This window comes from Gossypium arboreum, chromosome 3, assembly GCF_025698485.1.
Source record: "Gossypium arboreum isolate Shixiya-1 chromosome 3, ASM2569848v2, whole genome shotgun sequence".
Taxonomy (NCBI): domain Eukaryota; kingdom Viridiplantae; phylum Streptophyta; class Magnoliopsida; order Malvales; family Malvaceae; genus Gossypium; species Gossypium arboreum.
This window is the reverse complement of record NC_069072.1, coordinates 25067307-25078101: the sequence shown is the minus strand read 5'-3', so window position 1 is coordinate 25078101 and position 10795 is coordinate 25067307. Positions and strand designations below refer to the sequence as shown.

The 10795-nt window shown below is 37.6% G+C and overlaps 1 non-coding gene across 1 annotated transcript; it reads right to left on the bottom strand.

The window, feature by feature from the left end:
* Positions 1 to 1669: 1669 nt before the first annotated feature.
* Positions 1670 to 1775, bottom strand: LOC128291064 (small nucleolar RNA R71). Its single transcript, XR_008280841.1, has one exon. It is a non-coding gene; the product is annotated as a small nucleolar RNA R71 (small nucleolar RNA).
* Positions 1776 to 10795: the final 9020 nt, after the last annotated feature.

The following is a 10795-nucleotide window of genomic DNA, read 5'->3' as shown; positions in this document are numbered from 1 at the left end:
CTATAAATACCCCTAAAAGAGGAGAAGAAGGGGACGCACAGGAGGAAGTAAGGAATTGCACAAGGAAAGCCGATCGATCCATCTCAGAAGCCGGATTCACCATCAAAACTGAAGATCTCCCTTCAAATTTCCTCAGGAGTTTTGGGTTTTCTTATGTTTTGTTATTTTTATTCTTTTGAGATGTTTTCTTTCATTAGTATGGACTAAAACCCCTAAATACCTAAGGGGAATGAAACCTAAGACGGATCTTGTTATTATTATCTAAATTGTATGATAAATATTTGACTTGTTCTTCATTATGTGTTCTTAATTCTTGTTTTGATATTCTAGGATATTGATTCAAGTTAAGCTCTTATTCAGAGGAGGAATAGACCCTGTCTAAGAGTAAATTTGTCATAATTAAGCGGAGTTGGTTGCGCACCTAGAGATAAGGTGACAAGATTTTGCCGGATTAGGGTGCAACCTAATAAGGGGATCCATAGATCGAGTTAATGCAACCCTAGGGCGTTAATTAGAAAGAGATTTCAATTATTCAATCTAGGGTTAGACGCTGTTAATACAACTTAGGGATCTCTACAGAACAAGCTGAATGAATAAATCATCTGATTCAGAATCAAATAACAAGTGAAGTTTAGGTGGATTTTACCTTAGGTATTGTCTTAATCAATCGAGTTTTCCAAAAAGTATTTTCCCCAAATTTCTTTTCTGTGATTTCTTAGTTTAATTAATTAGTTAGATAAACAAAACCCTTTTATTTTTTAGGCTAGATAATAAAAAGAAAGTTGATACTAGTACTTTTAGTTCCTTTGGGTTTGATAATCCGGTCTTGCTAAAGCTATACTACTGTTCGATAGGTACACTTGCCTTCATCATGATAATAGTTAGTTTCAAGAACGATTCATTATAAATATTTACAACCTATCACGAATATCACGTATCAAGTTTTTGGCGCTGTTGCCGGGGAACTAAGATATTAGGAAAACTCGATTTTTATTACTTTAGCCATTTTACTTTTAGTGCAATTTAAATTTTTATTTTCTTTTCTAATTCTTCATTTATTTTCTTCTGACAGGTTTTTCTAGTTTATGACCAGGAGAAACCTGTCAGGACCATTACTTTTTTGACAGTAAGATCGATTGCACAGTTCGTAGAAACCAAAGAGAAATAAGGCGAAGCTTAAGATACACAGAGAACGAGCAATAGGACGATATTCAAACCACAACCAATGAGATGGCTGAAATTTAGGAAAGCCTGATACCTCCTGTGATTGTTGTTAATCCAGTAAATCAGAATCCTGCTTCGTGCACTATGTATGATTATGCTAAACCTTCTTTAACAGGAACTGAATCAAGCATAGTTAGACCTGTTGTAGCTGCATATACTTTTGAACTGAAACCTAACACATTTCAAATGATACAACAATTTATTCATTTTGATGGTTTGCAGGACGAAGATCCCAATGCTCACTTAGTAAACTTTTTAGAACTATGTGATACATTTAAAATTAATGGCGTTTCTGATGACGTCATTCGCCTTCGGTTATTCCCTTTTTCATTGAGAAACAAAGCTAAACAGTGGTTGAATTCGTTACCGCTGGGGTTAATCACTACTTGGGAACAAATGACCGAAAAGTTCTTATTAAAATATTTTTCGCTATCTAAAATGGCTAAATCACGTAATGATATCTCTTCTTTTGTGTAGATGGATTTAGAGACACTCTATGATGCATGGGAGAGATACAAGGACCTTTTACGAAGATGCCCTCACCATGGGTTACCACTCTGGCTACAGGTTCAAACCTTTCATAATGGCCTGAATCCTTCAACTCGACAAATGGTTGATGCAGCTGCTGGTGGAACCATCAATAATAAAACACCTAAAGATGCTTATGAGTTTATAGAGGAGATGTCACTGAATAACTATCAGTGGCAACTCATGAGGACAAAGCCAATGAAAACAGCCGGTGTTTATAACGTCGATTCTGTCACCATGCCCTCTAATCAGGTAGAACTCTTAAATAAGAAAATTGATGGTTTTCTTAGTTCTTCACAGGTTTACCCAGTAATGCAGTGAGAAGCAAATGGAGATGGATCGAGCAATTCAGAATACTCACCTTATGGCCACAACATGGAGAACGAGCAATTAAATTACATTTATAATAATCCTCGATCAAAGAATAATCCTTATAGCAATACTTACAATACAAGTTGGAGGAATCACCCAAATTTTTCATGGGGAGACCAAGGAAATCAGAAACCACCACCCCCTCCAAGCTTTCAGCAACCACTATACCAGCAGGAGAAAAAGCCAAACCTTGAGGAGATGCTAACCAAATTCATCTCGGTGTCAGAGACTCAATTTTAGAATACCGAGACGGCACTTAAAAATCAACAAGCATCAATCCAGGGGCTCGAAACTCAGATTAGACAGCTCATCAAGTTGATTTCCGAACAACCACAAGGTAGCCTACCAAGCAACACTGAATCTGACCCAAGGGAGCAACTCAACGCAATTGCCATTCAAGATGAGGAAGGGTTAGTGGCAAAACCAAGGCTAGAACCGGTGGTAAGAATGAGGTAGGCCAAAACGAACAAAAATCGGTAAGTATAGAATATAAACCTCGTGTGCCACACCCTAATGCTACAAGGAAAGACCGCTCAGATGAACAATTTGGTAAATTCCATAAAGTTTTAAAGAAACTACATATTAACCTACCATTTATTGAAGCACTCTGAACGCAGTCAAATTTTTAAAGGAACTTCTAGAAAATAAACGAAAGTTAGATGGAAGGTCACATGTGGAGCTGAACACGGTTTGCTTAGCCATTTTTCAGAATAAGCTAGCCAACAAACTAAAAGATCCAGGGAGTTTTACTTGATTCCTTGTTTAATTGGTAGTTTAGATGTTAATAATGCGTTGGCTGATCTAGGGGCTAGTATCAATGTTATACCTTACAAATTGTTTAAGCAACTAGGTCGAGGGAAACCCAAACAAACTGGAATGAGCATTCAGTTAGCAGACAAAACTGTCAAATTTCCTAGGGGTATCATTGAAGATGTACTCGTTAAAATTGACAAATTTATATTCCCAATAGATTTTTTTTTTAGACATAGAAGAGGACAGTAATGTTCCTTTAATTTTAGAAAGGCCCTTTTTAGCAATTGCAAGAAAAATTATTGACATTGGCACGGGTGAACTCACACTTCGTGTAGGAGACGAAACAATCAACCTTCAAGCTCGTAACCTGAACAACACATCGAAAATTGAAGGTGATTGTACAAATTGTTCTACTAAGACTGATCATACAGTGCAACCTATCTTGCAGGAAATAAGTTCGAAGGACACACATGAGCCATGTTCAATCCACAACAAAGAATCTACCTGTGAAGAACGAAGGTTACGAATCGAGGAGTTATATTAATGGATGACATTTAAATCGAGAAAACATGATAAACTAAAACTACGCTAGAACGAGCTCAATGCCTCACCAAATCAACTTAAGGTTGGAGATAAAGTTTCATTAGATGTCGCAGATCCTCACATTGACACTGCCAAACCGAATAAAGAAATTCCTCTTACAGTACTTAGCATTTTCCCATTTGGTACAGTTGAGGTAAGTCATCCCAAATTCGGCACCTTTAAGGTAAACAATACCCGCCTAAAACCTTATTTTGATAGGATTCATAGTAGGAATGAGGAGTATAAACTCCTCGAACCACCATGACCATTCACCAGAAAGGTAAGTCGAGCGTAGACTATAAATAAGCACTTCTTGGGAGGCAACCTGAGCACTAACGGTATTAATTTCTTTAAATTTTAAGTGTTTAAACACCTAACTTACTAACGGAGCTCTTGAATACAGGTTTACCACACTCACATGGCCAAGCACATGGGCGTGCCTTAGACCGTGTGAAAATAGGGGAAAATTTTCCCTAACACGGGAAGCGATAAGTCGCCATGGTCGTGCGCTAGGACCGTGGATTAATCTGCCAAAACAACACGGGCGTCCGACACGCCCATGTCGTAAAACCGTGGTTGAACCTGAGAAAATAGCCGGCATTTGCCACCCCCGTGTCTAGAGCCCGTGGTCAAACCTGTCAGATTAACACGGGCCTAGGCCTACATACACGGGTGTGGGAGTAGCGAACGAAGACAGACACGATCGTGCGACACAGCCATGTGCACCCACACGCCCAAGGAACATGGGCATGGGCCAAATGTTAGACGCACCCAAATTTAAAATTCACCAATCACACGGGAAAAAATTAGGGAACACGGGCGTGTCCCCTAGCCGTGTCTCCCAAAATCTATAAATACCCTTTACTATTCATCATATTCTTCACCCAAAATCCCTAACCCTAGCCGCTGCAAGTCCACACAGCCTCCCTGCCACGCCCGTGCGCCACCTCCAACTCCATTTTCGACACCCATTCTCATCTTTTTAGCATTTGTTTACTCTTTTCTCTCTATTTTCTTCATCCATTTTACTAATTTTATGATTCTTATAGTTTTATTTGGCAGATTTTTTATTTATATTCATAGTTCTCACTATAGTCATGCTTATACGTTTATTCTTTTCCATTTTAGTCAATGCTTTCTGATACATTCATTCTTTTTGTGTGTTCCCACAAGAGTCTAGTTCAGTCATTTTATGTTGAAAATAATCATGCTTTTATTATGTCGATTGCTATATAAACTTCTATCATTTAGATTAAATTGCTGAGTATTGTTGGTTGGACTGGTTAGTTTAACTATATTCATGATTACTTCTTGAGTTAGTTAGTTATGTTATATTCTTTGTTCTTCTTACAGGTATACCATGTCAAGATTACGTGGCAAGAAAACTATCATTCCTACTTCGAAAAAGCGGAAAGGGGCGTCTTCCTCGGGCCCTACCGTGGAAATTCACCACCCATTCCTCCAATTTTCACCCGACAATCAGGAGGAACTATTCCAAATCCTACGAGCCCGACCTTTAGGTGTGGGTCGCTGCATTGATTGGACAGCGCTTGAACAAGTCCAGTTCGTTAACGATGTACGAGCACTCCTGACAACCGATCCATAGGACCTCTTCTTTGCGATTATCGAGCCGACGTACCTTGAGCTCACACTTGAACTTTGCTCGACATTCCATGTTCAAGACGTCATGACCAACTTTGATGATCCTGGAATAGTCTAGTTCCCTCTCGGTGGTTTAGTCTGCCAGTTGAGTATGCCCGATTCAGTATAGCTTTGGGCCTGTACACAGAGGAGTTCATGGACGAGAACAACCTCGATACTCTCCATCGCCACATCCACTACTCTCCCTTGAAGTGCTGGTATGTTTTGGTCCCTGATTCAGTGACCTACGACCTGAGCAGCTCCAAGGCATTGGCTCTCTCTCCCTCCTTGAAGTACCTACATGCCATCTTGGCACACACTTTGACAGGAAGTCAAGAGAGAACCGGCGTCTCAACACTCACGATGCCTACTTTCTATGAAGTATGGCAAACGAGCATGTACTCGACCTCGCCTACTTTATTGCCCGCGCCATCCGCCACCAGACGGAGCGGCATCAGAGGGGGGTCATCTCCATTGGCCCCTACGTGACTCGACTGGCACAACACTTTGGGCTCCTCAACACAGCAGCCCCATCATCCTCCGTTACTCTTATTGGCCAGATGTCCCCACAAGGCATCTCAAGCATGCTTAGTATGAGGATCATTGAGAAGTGCCGAGGTACCCACCCTCCTCAATATCGCCTCGCCTAATCAGCCGAGGAGTGAGACCCTGAGGACATTATTGATAATGTCCTTCCACGTCATAAGGACCCACCGTCTCAGCCACCACCACCCTCTCGTCCAGTTCATGTGGCGGCTTCATACGCTGACATCTCTAAGCACCTTACCCGATTTGAGCAACAGTGTTTTTAGTGCTTCGATAACATTGATGCTACTTTACAGCAGATTTGTCAGCACTTCCACATCTCATCGCCACCCCCACCTCGCGAACCACCTGGCGATGAAGATGTTTAAAAACTTTTATTTATTATTTTATGTTTTTATTTTTATTCTATTTTAATACTACTTTTTATTTTTTCTTTAAGCTTATTTCTATTAGATTTTATAATTTTTGTTTTATAATTATCAATTTTTGCTATTCCATTACAAGTAATTATGCTTCCTTATATTTCCTAAAAAGTTCCTGATTCTGTCACAGTTATAAAGAGCTCCTCAGCTCATCATCACATAGGAACTAAAAACTCCACTGAGAAAAGTTCTCCACGACTGCCATGTCCTGCTCGACCACGACCATAGCTACCACCAGATATAATATTCTTTTGGCGCAAGACTTATGGACTAATGAACCTCTACCACCACCGGAGTATCCTCCTCCACTCTCACGTCGATTACTCTCCAAAACTCCAGTTCAAGGAATCCATTCATCATTCAGGAAGTTTCACTTCTCTCCCTATCTTATGATTATATATCTATCTTTTTCAAATATCTATCTTTGTACATTGAGGGCAATGTACATCTTAAGTGTGGGGGTCTTTTATATCACCATTAGAAACCCCTGAATATTGTCTTATTCTCACGTGAATTACTCATATCACTATTAGAATGAATTTTAATTAATTTATGATTTTTATTGATATGTCTTGAATTAAAACATAGGCATGTATACATTGATTGTTTAAACTTTAAGACATTAGAGAATCAAGCATGATAAGTTGATTTTTAAAGAATTAAAAACTTTTAGGTTGTTTCCCTAAGTTAGGTATTATCTTAAGTTGGAATTCACAAGTTTAAACATCAAAAAGCCATAATTTTTGTGAGATCTTGAGCCTTTAGAGCATTTATTATTTCTTTCATGCTCACTTTCATTATGAGTGCGTCAGTATTGAATTTTTATTCTAGAACTTGCTTGATTATGCAGTCAAGACCACCCCATTTGATTTGATATGTCAAAATGATAAAGGCACTTAGGTTTAACCCACTCACTCCATAAAAGCCTACCTTCACAATTAACCTTTAGTGAACCCCTTTGAGCCTAACAACTCATTCATTAATTTACCCTCAATATTAACCCATAACTCATTATTGTTGAAATCCCCTAAATTAAGTTGATCTTTATTTTTGTCGAGATTTGAGTTGGAATAGATGCTTAGCTATGTTTTATTCTATTTTGTAATTTGAATTGTTCTTAAAATATGTATATATATACATGTATACATATTAGTAGTAGTGATCTTCTGATCTAAAGAAGTTAAATTCCATTTTCTAAGAAAAAGCTATGTTGTACGCAATTGATGACTAGTCATTTTTATAGTTAGGAAATTTTTCAATTCAATCTCGATTCTAACCCTTTCTTTTAGCTTGTGACGACACCCTCTAACCAAAGCCACGTTACAACCCTCTAAAGACCTTTTGATTTATGTTTCATCTCAATTTATAGTGGTGGATATTTGATTTTCATGCAAGCCTTTGGTAATGACTTTTCATTATTGACTATTAAGTGCTTCATTTATTGTCCTTAAACACCTCAAGTGATTTGAGTGAATCTTTAGTGAGGATGTGAAACTCTGTGATATTTTGAATCAAAGGTAATTTCTTAGATGAGGGGCGACACCTATGTTTTCATGATAAAATGCTCAACTTGGAATGTTTGAAACTTTGATATTCTTTTAGTCAAATTTTCAATGTTTGATTACTTATGGATTAGTTTGAGATATTATTGATAAGAATTATAAAGTTAAGAAGAATTTATTTTGATTGTGAGTTGAGGGTTTTGCTTGAGGACAAGCAAATGCTTTAATGTGAGGGTATTTGATAAACCGCAATTTATCTGTGACAGCCTTAAAACGACCCTAGTCGGAATGTGGTTTCGGGACCGCAAAATCGAGGCATAAAAATAATTTGATATTTATTTTGATGCCTATAATATGTGTTAACTCATGTGTGACATTTTTGATGCTTTAATTTAGAGTTATAAATGTGAATTTCACTAGAAAGGACCTAGTAGTAAACTTTAAAAGAATGAGGGGGGAAATGTGTGATGACTAGTTGATCATGCATGCAAAAATGAGGGGTTTGCATGTCAATTTCCCCTTTTATTAGCTAATGGCCGGCCATGACAAAGGAGGATGGGCAAAACATGTCATAGACATGTTTTGTTGGTGCATCATGGGTGAAAAACAAAATATAGATTAATGAGTATGGGTAATAAAGAATGAAAAAAAAAAAGAGAAAAAAATGGTCTCATGCATGCCCATTGCCGTGAGTTGTGGAGAAAGAAAGAAGAAATTTTGTTCATCATTTTTCATTTCCTTTGGGCTGAAAATTCTAAGGAAGAAGGAAGGAATTCTTGTTTCATGTTGGTTTGGAAGAGGTTTAGGAGGAGGTTTGGCCATACTTGTACCTAGATTAAGGTAAGTTTGATGTTTTGCCATGAGATTCATGTATATTTTAGTAGTTAGCTTGAGTTCTAACTAGCCATGGTTCAAATCCTTACTATGTCATGGAGATGATATTCGGCTAAGGTGAGGTTGTGTTGATATCATTTGCATGCTAAAAGTGAAGCTTTGTAATGGTGCATGTGATGGTGGATTGATGATTATTGAATATTCTTTTTAGCACTTTTGAGTGAGAGTTTGATAGATACCATGAGGTTAAACTTCATGACATTGTAAGCTTGTAAGTTGGATGATGAAGTTCATGCTTTGTGAAGGTAAATGGGGTAGAAGGAGCATTCGCCATAATGAAAATATATGAGGTAGTCATAGTCATCCTTATGATTCGGCCCTTGCACCTATATGTATATATGTTTGCACATGATGTATTGGCATGACATATATACTATTTCAAGGTATATATTTGCTTGTGATGATGTTTCGGTTATGAAGTACATGAGAGATGTGTATTGAGCTACAATATGTAATGCGTTAGTTAGTAAAATGTATGCTGTTTTTGTGTGGTATTAAGTGTATAATTGGCCTCAACATGGACATGCATATTCAGCCACATGAAGGGGGGTTGGTGTGCATGCATTCGGTTAGAGGCAAGCATATTGATGCCTATTCTTGGCTTGGAAAATTCGGCTAAGGAGAGTACTAACTAATGTGTTGAATTCGATTCGTGATTTCGTACATGTGACTCTAATGTCTAATGTATATAAGGGCTAAGTACCTTGAGCTTCACTTTGATGTTTGAATGAATTGTATTGAATTGTTTGTTGTGATTAAAAATTGTGCATGACCATTGTGTATTTGAGCTAAAGGATGGCCATATGACCATTTAAACTCCTTGTCATATTCGGCCATAAGCTATCATAATGAGATTTTAATAAGTTAAATTTGTGTGAATTAGCTCAAGAGCTTAGAGGACCACAGTTGGATAAGGGAAAGGAAAAAGTGATCGAATAGCCGTCGAAATCGCTCGACAACATCCAAGGTAAGTCTTCGAGTAATGACCCTACTTGAATTATATTGAAATCATGCTCCTTGTGTGTGGCTATTGAGCCGAAATTGTAAAGGTTTGATAAATATTTTGTGTTTGAGCCTTAGTAACGAAAATGAAATATGATTGTGTCGTGATTATTGATATATGTGTACATGAGCATTTGAATGATACCGGGCTAAGTCTCAAGGCATTTATGCTAGTGATTATATCCGGGCTAAGACCAAAGGCATTCGTATGAAGTTGTTATATCCGGCTAAGACCAAAGGCAATTGTGCAAGTTACCAAATCCGAGTTAAGACCAAGGCAATTGTGCTTGTGGTTATATCCTGTTGAATCCCAAAGGTACGTGACTCGAAATGAGCAATCTTGCTGTAAAATTTCAGTTTATACACTTGTGAAAATTCCAGCAATGAGGTATGTTCGTATGTGCTTGAATTAGTTGAGCCCTTACAAGTAAGTACTCGCTCAGTTGATAAACGAGCTCCGCCTTTGGCTAAGTTGTTCTTTTGTTTATAAACATAAGGGTCGGTAATGTGAAGTAAGTATGATTATGAGAATGTGTATTAATAAAGTGATTCATTTAGTTATGTAAATGTAATACTTTAGTCAAAGCTGATTTCATTATTTGAGACTTACTAAGCATTAAAATGCTTACCCGTTGCTTTGGCTCTCTGTTTTATAGATTTTGCTCGTTAGCTATTGGATTCGGGATCATCAAGTCAAGTCATCCACACTATCAAAGCCCCCATTTTGGTACAATTTTGGTTGAATTTTGAAATGGCATGTATAGGACTACCCTTTTGTTGTAGGTCATGTACCTTTCGGTTTTGTGTAAACTTGGATAGCCATGCGAAAATGGCTTATATAATGTTTTAGCATAGTACTATAATCGTTTGTATGTTGATCATTATGAGGTATGGAATTGTTTTGAAACGATTAGCCATTGGAATGGTTAATCATGATCACACTTTGTGCTATGTATGCAAAAAGGGCCAATTGAATCATGGAAATCATGAAATAGGTAAAGCCTACCTTAAAGGCAGATGCTGACAGCAGCAGTGATGTGGATGTGAAAAATCACTAAAAATAGTAGGAATGGTATTAAATAGCTAATAAATTATGTAAATTAACCTTGATGAATCTACTTTCATATGGAAGAAACGAAACGGTCATATGAGTTATATGTTAAGAGATATTAAAGTTCTCGTGAAACAGGGCCAGAACGGTTTCTGGATCCCCTGTTCCGACTTTGGAAATTCATTTTAAATTAACCAGAGATAATTAGGAGTCATTCCATATATGTATAGATTCCTCTCTGAGTCTAGTTTCTAAAGAAACAAACGGAATCAGTATTG